Here is a 13,257-nt window from a genome sequence, read left to right as displayed (position 1 = left end):
TTGTGTAGACTGGGATTGTGGCTATCAAATAATGTAGTCGGATATAACCTATAGTCAAGAATTGCTTCTCAACAATGTTTCTTTATTTTACATAGCCTAGGACAATTTCTATTTCACTATTTTATACTAGGATTGTTATTGTAAAATGATGAAAGTCCCGGGGGTTCCCAAACTGTATTCCCGGAACAGTGTTATATGGGTTTTGAATAAGTGTTCCTCTAAAACTTAGAATCATTATCATGTAGCCTACACATGGAGTATTTAATTTTTTTTTCAGTACACCCAGAACGATAAATAATATTTGATTGGTGTTGATCTTAGGCCTACATTATTTGAATCTCTAAATGTGATCATTTTTTGTTTACGTCGCGTTTTTAGGTTCCCCGCCCCCCCCCCCCCTCCCTCTCCAGATCCGCCCTAACGTTTTATTTTATTTAGTAGTCGATTAATCCCCGCCAGTTGGGTATTCAAGACTTTTTTTTTTTCCGTTACAGGTTTCGTGTACATATATCATATTTTACGCACTTGTTCAATGTTAAGGACCCAATGCAAATTCACTCAAGATAATCTCGTAGATAAACGAAATCTCGTAGATAAACGAGATATCATAGATAAACGAGACGAAAGCTTGAGTATTAATTATAGTTAGTACGATGTTGTCTTCACAGGAGTTCCCCTCCCCTCTTTTTTTTTTAAACCCACTCAGCTGAATTGTTCACACAGACGGCAAACATCCGATACAGTTAAGGATCACTAGCGTCAAGGTTCAGCCAAGTCGTGGCACTGTGAGTCGCAAGCTGCCTAAGGCTCAGAAGCTCCAGATCTTTCCCCCATAGTAGCCTTCCGAATCCTTACCCAAGTTTGGGTATAGCCGCAAGGCAGGAAAGGTTGAGATTCAGAGTTGTCCTTCCCCCATGTGGGTAGTCAACCAAGGCTACCGTGCCCCTCCAGCCCGAAGCTTACTGGTGTAACAGTGATACCAGTTCCGCCGGCTACAATGTCTAAGTTTTGATGTCACGCGTTCAATAACGAACATGCTACTAAAATAGATTCAATACAATTACAATCAATAATAGAATATGCATCCTCCGTTTGGGATCCCCTCAACTCAAGAAAACATTAAGAAACTGGAACAGACACAAAATAGAGCAGTGAGATTCATAACAAACGAAGATCCCATTTGACTAGAGTAACACCTTTAGTAAAATCACTAAATTTAGAAAGCCTTCAGGACAGAAGACTCAAAAGTAAAGTAGCAATTATACATAATACACTGAGCCATAATCTTCAAATACAATTTAATAAAATACTCTGAAAATCACAAAGATAAAGGCACATTCCTCGTCCCATATGCTAGGACAAATAAGTACAAAAACTCCTTCTTCCCTAGTGCTATTAGAGCATGGCATGGGTTGCCTGAGCTAACCAGAAAACCAGTGACTTGGCAGAATTTAAGTCATTGGTTAATATGCATGACTAAATGCATGACGCGTATGACGTAATCATCTTCTTTTTTGAAGTAACGTCTGTCTTATATAAGATAAGATATTGAAAAGATATAGGGAAATAATGTATTCATCCCCTTGGACTTTGCAATGGTGTTGACGGCCGTTGACTTGTAGCACCAAACTGCTGGTATACAACTAAACCGCTGTAGCCTGCAGGCATAGTACGTTTCAATTTATAAAACTTCAACTAACTGGAATAACTTCCCTGTGAACAATACTAAATATAACTTTTATTAAAATATAGACAAAATCAGGTTGATGAGTGTACTAGGTTTTAGTGACAATATTTTTTTAACAAAATCTGGCTCACTACATTACATAACACAACTGTACAGTCATACAATCCGGAGTCTTCAGTTCTTACTAAGACCAATGACGACAATGTCACCTATCTTGCATCATTCACAACTAGTCGCTATTTTTTTCCCACCGTCACTATAGAAACACACACACACACACACACTCCATAACAAGCAGCCAATGAACTTTACTAAAAGAGGAACTTTACTAAAAGAGGAACTTTACTAAAAGAGGAACTCTAAAATGTCATGACTTACTGTATTGCATACCAAAGCCAGTGACTCTTCTGGGCGCATCCATTGTCTTCCGAGAAAGAAGGAGCCATATACTATACTATACTATATACTGTAACTGTATAACATACCAAAGAAGAGTCGTGCATACTTTTTGATCTGGGCTGTTAAACTTTAGTAATGATGACATTATAAATCAAAAGAGAAGTTGTAAAATATTGATGGTGCTTGAATAATAACAGAAAAGATGAAAGGCATTAGAGTGCCCAGATGTTACCACCAGTCTGCATTAGTCAACCAAAAAAAAAATGGTATGAATGAAGCCATGGATATCAAAACTCTATAATTTTAAACCAATTCAATCCAGATTGATGGATAAGTTCGATGCTACATTACGCCTTACCAAATCTTGTGCCAGAGATCAAGAAAATGTAAACCAAATTCATTGAAGTAATTTAGTCCTATATTTCTGTGAGTTTATGTCTCTTTTATTTAATATTCAATACCTGAGGGGAAAAAAATGTTTCTACACGCGCATCTCAGTTTTTTTTATATACACGACACGCTCTATACATAGTACCATTTATTTATTTGTAACATTCGCCACTAACTACACTGATTATTACCTCTAGAATCTGATCTCGAGCGCTTGCGCCCATCTAAAACGTAACGCATTCCAAATAGGCATACACAGGTGATAAATACATTCAGATTTAGCATGGAAATAAGAACAACCTAATACAAGACATTTTAAAAAAAAATAACTCATTACTTTTTATTACAATCTACCGCATTATATTTGTCTTTGCAAAATAAGCTTGAGTCTGAACACAATCTTGACTATATTAGTACGGCTTTGAAACACTGGAGTGATTTCTGAATAGTTGCAGATAAAATGCCAAGGGAGCTAAGGCTCTTTATTAAAAAAAAACGATGCAATTATGTCCCTTGATCTGGATCCTAGTTACCATATTAATCAAAGCTTTGGGACTCGACGACCGTAAACAGCATGGGGGCCCTTAACGTTTACTCTAAGGCGCAAGGCTCCAGGCAGATGCTTCGATTTCCGGCATCATAGGAAGTCCCACTTTTAGACGTGCGTTTTTGTTGTAGCTTTCATGATTCAAATCTATCTTTTAGTTTCTAGTTTCAGATTTTTACGATAAACGATGCAATGTCAAGGACGCTGACATCACAGTTGCCAACTAACGTGTTAACGTGTACACACAAAGTATCTGAATATAAAAAAAATTTAGTTTAATCAACAGTTCCTTTCGTACAGCAAATACCCCCCCCCCCCCCCACCACCACATACACCCAAAAACAAAAAAAAAAAAAAAAAAAAAAAAAAAACTTTCAATTTTAAGCTTTTACGCCATGCATGAAAACGTCCAATGTAAAAACAAAATCACTAGGTCGTGCTGTCGCGTGATCGCTCAGTGTTGACATGTTTATCTTATCTTATATAATACAGACGTTACTTCAAAAAAGAAGATGATTACGTCCTACGCGTCATGCATTTAGTCATGCATATTAACCAATGACTTAAATTCTGCCAAGTCACTGGTTTTCCTGGCTAGCTCAGGCAACCCATTCCATGCTCTAATAGCACTAGGGAAGAAGGAGTATTTGTACAAATTTGTCCTAGCATATGTTTATCTTTCTATACTAACTTTCAAACAAATTGATCTGCTTTATAAAGATGGGTGTTTGGTGTTAAGAAAATTGTCTTGAAAAACTATATTTATTTTATAGAAACAAAAGCTGCAAGCGTCAATATCTTTTAAAATGTTTAATAGACTAGTGTTAGAATTCATTTTATATTAAGCTTGATGCCAAATATTTTCTAGACTGAAATAAAAAAAACAAACAACAACTACACCCGAAATCCATAATCAGTGCAAGCCATTTTTTTAAACGAATTGAGCTGTCTCCACTATTATAGTGACATCCATGTTTAACTTTTTTAGTTTTATAAAAGTACAAGCAAGGCTAGTAAACTAATTCTGTACGTAGTAAAGAATGAATAAAATGCAAAGAAGAATTTATTTTCTAATACAAACTCTTAATTTTCACTAATTATCCGTATCCCTACCCAAACGTGGCCCCCCGAAATCCGTTTCGCATTGGGCCCCACAATGGCTAAGTCCGGCCCTGCTATTTAGTGACGGGTGAATACTACTTGTTCTCCCCCCCCCCTTCTTTTTTTTTTTTTGCCTCTAAAATTACGTTGGGTAACTCTAGTCCATCCAACATGCAGAAATAAAAGAGTGATCTTTCCATTACTTAGTGTCCAAACTCTTGAGCCATGAAGAGAATTATATATATGCTGGTCAAGTATAACTATTGCGTACTGGTCAAGTGTTACTGATGGTCTATGGTGTACTGGTCAAGTGTTATTAGTGGCATAGTGTGTACTGGTCGAGTATTACTAATGACCTAGTGTGTATGGGTCATGTTCTACTGATGGCCGAGTGTGTACTGGTCAAGCGCTACTCAAATCTATTCACTGTTATAACTATCCACTGGTCAAATACTACGATTTCATTGGATAGTTTTGAAGCAAAGTAAATAGATAATCTATGAAAACAGACCGACCAATGGATTAAACTGTTTATGCTTTGAAATGAGATTCTTCGCCCTGTTAAAGAAATGCTTGTTTCTGGTCGGTGTGATACAATGCCCTCCATTATTTCAAAACATCCACAGAACATTTAAACCGTTCCTAAATTAGAAAATTACAACTGGCCAAAATAATGTGCTCATAAAATACAAACAGACCCAAAGGGAGCTAACCGCGGGGGTAGCCATGTTCAGACGTTGTTCTGGCAATGTGCATGTCACGCGCGCAGCTTTTTTTTTTTTCCTCAGTAGACAAAAAAAAAATGTCCCTATTTTCCCTTCATTTTTTTTCTATTCTCTCATCGAAAAACTCGGTTCATCTTTTACTAATTGTTAGTTCATCATTGGTCTAACGCCTCCGCCGCTAGGTGGCGGACGTTGACATCACGTGCCTCACTTCCGGCGCATGCGTCAAGGATGCTTTCCACGGAAAGCTGATGGGACTGACTCCCACTTCCTATACGAGTTAAATTATGGCCGTAGAGCCGGGATCCGATGTCGGCAAATGACTGGCATTGACTGGGTCGCGTCTTCACAGTCACATTGTTCTGAAGTCTAGCATTTATCTTGAAACGTCTGCTACAGATCTTCCCCGCTTTCTCTTTCTCAGAATGGAATAAAAAAGTTTGTAAAAAAAAAAATGATGATGCCATGTAAAGAAAAGAAATAAGGGGGTGGGGGAGGGGGGAGAGAAGAAACTGAAATGTCTGGAGGCCATACCAAACATAAGGAAACCTCAATGACTTCCTGTCATGTTGAAAGGGAGAAAACCTGTTGTTTAAGCGAACATAGTTAGAATTTTTTTTTTTAAATTAAAAAACCGGTGAAATTAATCACACACCTCTTTCATTCTAAATCTAATGATGGCGCCAGTTTGATTGATTCGAAGTAATAATAGAGTACAAACTTCTTCAATGGTTTAAAAAAACTCAAACATTCTGGAAAGATAAAGGCATAGCGCTCGACACCAAAATCAAACAAACTAATTTTCTCTTTGGTCATGACCATATTCTTGTATGCTGCGAAACGAAGACTCCAGAACTAGAGAGGTGGATCCAAGCAATGGAATTGAGATGTTAGGAAGAATCCTTCATAGCGCCCACAAAGACCGCATCACATACGTAGAGATTAGTAACAGGATCACAATGGTAAGTGGACCCCACGATGTGGTGAGGCGTGCCCCAACGGTTCAACAGACCAAGGGATGAGTAATGTTCAAGATTAACAGACTCTAGTACTGCAGATAGACTTGTGACTATTTATTAGGCTAACATTTTTTTTAAACAATATGATGTTTATTATTATTCTTTTTTTTATATATTTTTTTGCCCTATGTTACTGCCTGGTGTATGTACTTTGTAGACCAATAGTGAGTTTTGAAAACGTTATCTTGTCCCAATGTAGATATCTATATATAACTACAATGTACATATCTATATATAACTACAATGTACACATCTATATATAACTACAATGTACACATCTATATATAACTACAATGAACACATCTATATATAACTACAATGAACACATCTATATATAACTACAATGTACACATCTATATATATAACTACAATGTACACATCTATATATAACTACAATGTACACATCTATATATAACTACAATGTACACATCTATATATAACTACAATGTACACGTCTATATATATATAACTACAATGTACACATCTATATATAACTACAATGTACACGTCTATATATAACTACAATGTACACTTCTATATATAACTACAATGTACACGTCTATATATATAACTACAATGTACACATCTATATATAACTACAATGTACACATCTATATATAACTACAATGTACACGTCTTTTATATATATAACTACAATGTACACATCTATATATAACTACAATGTACACATCTATATATAACTACAATGTACACGTCTATATATAACTACAATGTACACATCTATATATATAACTACAATGTACACATCTATATATAACTACAATGTACACATCTATATATATAACTACAATGTACACATCTATATATATAACTACAATGTACACATCTATATATAACTACAATGTACACGTCTATATATAACTACAATGTACACGTCTATATATAACTACAATGTACACGTCTATATATAACTACAATGTACACGTCTATATATAACTACAATGTACACGTCTATATATAACTACAATGTACACGTCTATATATAACTACAATGTACACATCTATATATATAACTACAATGTACACATCTATATATAACTACAATGTACACATCTATATATATAACTACAATGTACACGTCTATATATAACTACAATGTACACGTCTATATATAACTACAATGTACATATCTATACATAACTACAATGTACATATCTATATATAACTACAATGTAGACATCTATACATAACTACAATGTACATATCTATATATAACTACAATGTACACATCTATATATATATAAATACAATGTACACATCTATATATAACTACAATGTACACATCTATATATATAACTACAATGTACACATCTATATATAACTACAATGTACATATCTATATATATAACTACAATGTACACATCTATATATATAACTACAATGTACATATCTATATATAACTACAATGTACACATCTATATATAACTACAATGTACACATCTATATATAACTACAATGCACACATCTATATATAACTACAATGTACATATCTATATATAACTACAATGTACATATCTATATATAACTACAATGTACACATCTATATATCTACAATGTACATATCTATATATAACTACAATGTACATATCTATATATATAACTACAATGTACACATCTATATATATAACTACAATGTACACATGTATATATAACTACAATGTACATATCTATATATAACTACAATGTACACATCTATATATATAACTACAATGTACACATCTATATATAACTACAATGTACATATCTATACATAACTACAATGTGGGAAAAAGACCAAAATAGAAATTAAAAAGAAAATATAACTGGCAAAAAAAACACAACTTATTTAAACGTCTCTTATAATATAATTCGTTGTTTTCCTGTGAGACGACAAGATAAGACAACTATTATTAAACAAAAATATAACTTGATGATTGATAGAAGAAGAATCATCAAAACTCCACGGCGGCTGAAAATTGCAGGTCTCTGAAGTTTCACGACTGCCAGGCTCCTGAGACCACATGAATATGAATCCCAGAACTGGCTGAGGTAAGGGTTCGATGAGGAGGTTTCATAGTTACACTTTCTTTTGTAACTTTCCTATTTTGGAATGTCTTAATATGATTCTCCGTTACTAGCCAGGTTCTCAACCCTCTCCCCCCCAAAAAAAAACTGTTTATTGTTTAGTGTTTCTGCTACACGAGGTCTCCACTCTGTTTCGTCTCGGGACAACTCTTGACGTACCTTGTTACCGTCACTTTCTTATCTGCCCCTTTTCTTTTTACATGTTTTTTATCTCCAATTTCCTCTCTCTTTCTCCCCCTGTTCAAATCTCTCTTTCTCTCTCTCTCTCTCCCACACACGCGCAAGAGAAGTCAGATTTACGATGCTGTAAAAGAGAGTCCCCAGTTTTGACTACACCGCACGGCCTCTCTGAGCTGATACTTCCAGTCACTAGATCATCGCGGTGTTATCTTGCAAGTCGCGGAGAGTCTTGTTCCATTTTATAACAGTCTCAAGTCAATCTACGACACCGCCCTTAACGTGTAGGTATCAAAATCAAGGCGACATATAAATTATGTACACCGTGAAACTTCCGTGGATGTTGGGACGAGCTCCAACAGTGACTTGAAGCAAACATAAAGCTCACAAGACTGTATATATCAGTGATGCCCAAAATACGGCCAGTGGCCCGCCGAGACGTCGGCAGAAAGAGTAGAAATCCCCCTTCCCCCCCCCCCCCAAAAAAAAAAAAATATTGAGAATTGTTACGTTAGGGCCCTCTAATGGTTTGGCACGATGACCTTTAACATTTGTGCGCTTATGAAATGGGAGAGCTGAAGACACTACAGGTGGAATTTAGAATCTACCAGGAAAAGTGAATGCAACTTTTTTTTTTGTGAACATGATAATAAGCCAACATATTTGATTTGTAAAGAAGAGAGTGTGGCTTTTTTTTTTCTAAAACAACATATAAATAAATGTACAGTAGTGACGCTGAGGTTGTCAATTGCAGTCAAACTGAATTTCCATTTGATTGGATCAATAAACGTTATCTTATCCTATTTAAAATCCATTATAAAACAAATATTACGGCATTCTTGGTTTGATGCGCGAATAAAAAAGATTTTTTGAACTACGCCTAGAAATTGGAGGATCGATGGGAATATTTACCGACAAGAGACAAGAAAACGAGTCGTTAGCTAGCGAGCTATAATTTTGCTCACATTTTAAGTACAGAAATGAAGACATTTCCTGGCGGGTACAAAAAAATTTGTTATCTTTCATTAATTAATGTAAGTACAGTAAGTAGTAAGTACTCGATCCAGACGTTTCTATTAAAATTGCTTTAGATCAATTTCTTTTCGTTTTTTTTACCTTTTCTGTAATTCGGCCCGCGACACGAATGTCGGAAATTAAATTGGCCCGCAGATTGAATTAGGTTGGGCATCACTGGTATATGTAGTTCTAATTCCTTCCACGAATAAAGTGACATCATGACCAGATAATGTTGGCTTCCGGTGTCTGCATTTTAAACAAAGATAAGATTCTGGAGACTACAGGCTCGTTACATTGATTGTTCGTTAAAAAAAACATTTTTAGGTCATTTTTTTAAATCGTATACATTATTTTCTATTTAAGAATGCTAAATTTTGAATTGAAATAAGATTTTTTTTTTCCATTTACAATTGAAGAATTATATAATTTTTTTTTTTATTTCACTCGAATTTGGAGCAAAAGTTTAAAAAAAAAAAAAAAATAACATCCTTAGCTCATGAGAGTTTGTATAACATCCATCAACTGAAATAATGCTTGTCTAACAACCTTAACTCAGATAATGTCTGTATGACATCCTTAACTCCAGTAATGTTTGTATAACATCCATAACTCATATACTGTTTGTATAACATCCTTATCTCAAATAATGTTTGTAATTACATCCTTTACTCGTATAATGTTTGTATAATATCCATAACTCATACTGTTTGTATAACATCCCTAACTCATATACTGTTTGTATAACATCCCTAACTCATATACTGTTTGTATAACATCCCTAACTCATATACTGTTTGTATAACATCCCTAACTCATATACTGTTTGTATAACATCCCTAACTCATATACTGTTTGTATAACATCCCTAACTCATATACTGTTTGTATAACATCCCTAACTCATATACTGTTTGTATAACATCCCTAACTCATATAATGTTTGTATAACATCCTTAGCTCAAATAATGTTTGTAGAGATATCCTTAACTCAAAGAATGTTTGTATAGCAACCTTAAGTCACAGAATGTTTGTATAACAACCTTAGCTCATAGAATGTTTGTATAACAACCTTAACTCTTTTTACGCTAACTTCAAGAGGAAGCCAAAAGTCTAGGCCTATAAACACATACAAATAATAAATTCAGACGGAACTTGATACAGCTGACATCATGTGCTGGAACTTTCCACTCGTAAGGTGGATAACTCACAGAAGTGTCTTGTGCTCAGGTTAGGATTGGCTCCCCTTTAGACCCTGAAAGTAGGGAGAGAAGCGGTGTCTTATTGCAGCAGGGAAATAAAAAGAGGGGCAGATTACCGAGACTATATTAAACCATATACACCTGTCTTAGCGGCGAGAGTGATGGAAAACTGGCCCTTGTTAGCCCTGGCATTAAACTGTCAGAGGTTTCGGATGGAACCTGGAGACCAGCCTTCTCTTGGCGAACACGTCTCTCTCTTTCAGTTGCTATCTCGTTCTTTCTCTTTTAATCTCTCACTTTGCCTCTTTCTCTCTCTCTCTCTCTCTGTGTGTGTGTGTGTGTGTGTTGCGCTTTCATATATCAGCAGTTCTCAATCTTTTTAGCTTGTCGACCACTTTTTACTATTTTTCACTACACGACGACCCCCCCCCCCCCCCCACAAAAAAAATAAAATAAAAATAATAATAATCTTAGGGTTAGGATCTAAGTATCATAAAAATATGTAATTTTATTTTGTCATTATTTCTACTTACAATTAAATTTCAAGTCAATGAAATTTTAACTTACTTTCATTGCGTATTGCATGTTCACCATATTTTATGTTGTATTCTTTATGTGACAATTTGAAAAGCATGGCGGAACATAGGAGATTTGTCCCTACTACGGTAAACTACATCGTTACAAAACAGTTTATGCAAATAGTACTAAGGTTGAGCTTACTTCTATTTCCCCAGGTCAGGAATTCTCAGGGCAGACAAAGTCACAACGAGCGTCATCTTTCGCATCAAGTCTACTTCTAGAAAGTCATGTTTCGCATCAAGTCTATTTCTAGAAAGCCATGTGTCTCATCAAGTCTACTTCTAGAAAGCCATGTGTCTCATCAAGTCTACTTCTAGAAAGCCATGTTTCGCGTCAAGCCTACTTCTAGAAAGTCATGTTTCGCATCAAGTCTATTTCTAGAAAGCCATGTGTCTCATCAAGTCTACTTCTAGAAAGCCATGTGTCTCATCAAGTCTACTTCTAGAAAGCCATGTTTCGCGTCAAGTCTACTTCTAGAAAGCCATATTTCGCATCAAGTCTATTTCAAGAAAGCCATGTGTCTCATCAAGTCTACTTCTAGAAAGCCATGTTTCCCATCAAGTCTACTTCTAGAAAGTCATGTTTCCCATCAAGTCTACTTCTAGAAAATTATGTTTCCCATTAAATCTACTTCTAGAAAGCCATGTGTCTCATCAAGTCTACTTCTAGAAAGCCATGTTTCGCATCAAGTCTACTTCTAGAAAGCCATGTTTCGCATCAAGTCTACTTCTAGAAAGCCATGTGTCTCATCAAGTCTACTTCTAGAAAGCCATGTTTCCCATCAAGTCTACTTCTAGAAAGCCATGTGTCTCATCAAGTCTACTTCTAGAAAGCCATGTTTCGCATCAAGTCTACTTCTAGAAAGCCATGTTTCACATCAAGTCTACTTCTAGAAAGCCATGTTTCGCATCAAGTCTACTTCTAGAAAGCCATGTTTCGCATCAAGTCTACTTCTAGAAAGCCATGTTTCGCATCAAGTCTACTTCTAGAAAGCCATGTTTCCCATCAAGTCTACTTCTAGAAAGCCATGTTTCGCATCAAGTCTACTTCTAGAAAGCCATGTTTCGCATCAAGTCTACTTCTAGAAAGCCATGTTTCCCATCAAGTCTACTTCTAGAAAGCCATGTTTCGCATCAAGTCCACTTCTAGAAAGCCATGTTTCGCAGCAAGTCCACTTCTAGAAAGCCATGTTTCGCATCAAGTCCACTTCTAGAAAGCCATGTTTCGCAGCAAGTCCACTTCTAGAAAGCCATGTTTCGCATCAAGTCTACTTCTAGAAAGCCATGTTTCGCATCAAGTCCACTTCTAGAAAGCAATGTTTCGAATCAAGTCTACTTCTAGAAAGCCATGTTTCGCATCAAGTCTACTTCTAGAAAGCCATGTTTCGCATCAAGTCTACTTCTAGAAAGCCATGTTTCGCATCAAGTCTACTTCTAGAAAGCCATGTTTCGCATCAAGTCCACTTCTAGAAAGCCATGTTTCGCAACAGAATTGTAATGGAAACCGTCTAATAGACGCAACACTTACGGTACGGGGATAGAACTGCAAACACTTGATCCAGAATTGTGTCCATGAAGAAATATCAATTTCGCTGTATCGCTTATTCAGGAGTTCAATAAACACTGTGATGTCTCTGGAAAATTGTTTGACTTTGACTGTGAATGGACTTCTGGGAAATGCGAACTGTATGTTGGGTAGATTTGGATAGAACGATGAAATGTCGTCCGCAAGCACGCGCAAATGTTTGTTCCTAGTGAGTATGATTTGATCCGTTAGTCAGGTTCAATAACATTTTCCTCATATAGAGTAGATAAGATTTGCAAACAAGTTAACATTACTTTCCTCCATTTTTTTTGTTTGTTTTGTTTGTCAAAGCAGAAGTTGTATTTCGAAGCACCGAATTTTTAATTTTTTTTTTTACAAATCGAGGGCGTGTTGCATTTGGTCCTTGTAGTGACAATTCTTGTAATTCTTGAGGCAGTGCTTTCGTTACTTATATTCATCGATGAATAGTACAGTGAGTTCCAGTGACTGTTGGTGACTCATTTTGTACCAAACGCTGAAATCTAGACCAACATATTTGCATACTTGGAGCGCCATCTGTGCAGACACCATTTATTTGATACTTATCCAAAAGTGAACCAACTTTCTCGTGCATGGTCGTTTCAAGAGGTTTGCAAAAGAGAAACTCGTCAATTGCGTCACATTGGCGATAGAACCTTGTTACAAATGACATGATAGGGTTTTATCAATTCCTGCATGAAAGTCAAAATTGAACTATTGAAGTAGAACCACACTGTAACAAAATGTTCTTTTTTTTTTTAAACATTCTT

Source organism: Biomphalaria glabrata, chromosome 9, assembly GCF_947242115.1.
Source record: "Biomphalaria glabrata chromosome 9, xgBioGlab47.1, whole genome shotgun sequence".
NCBI lineage: Eukaryota > Metazoa > Mollusca > Gastropoda > Planorbidae > Biomphalaria > Biomphalaria glabrata.
This window is presented reverse-complemented; position numbering follows the sequence as displayed.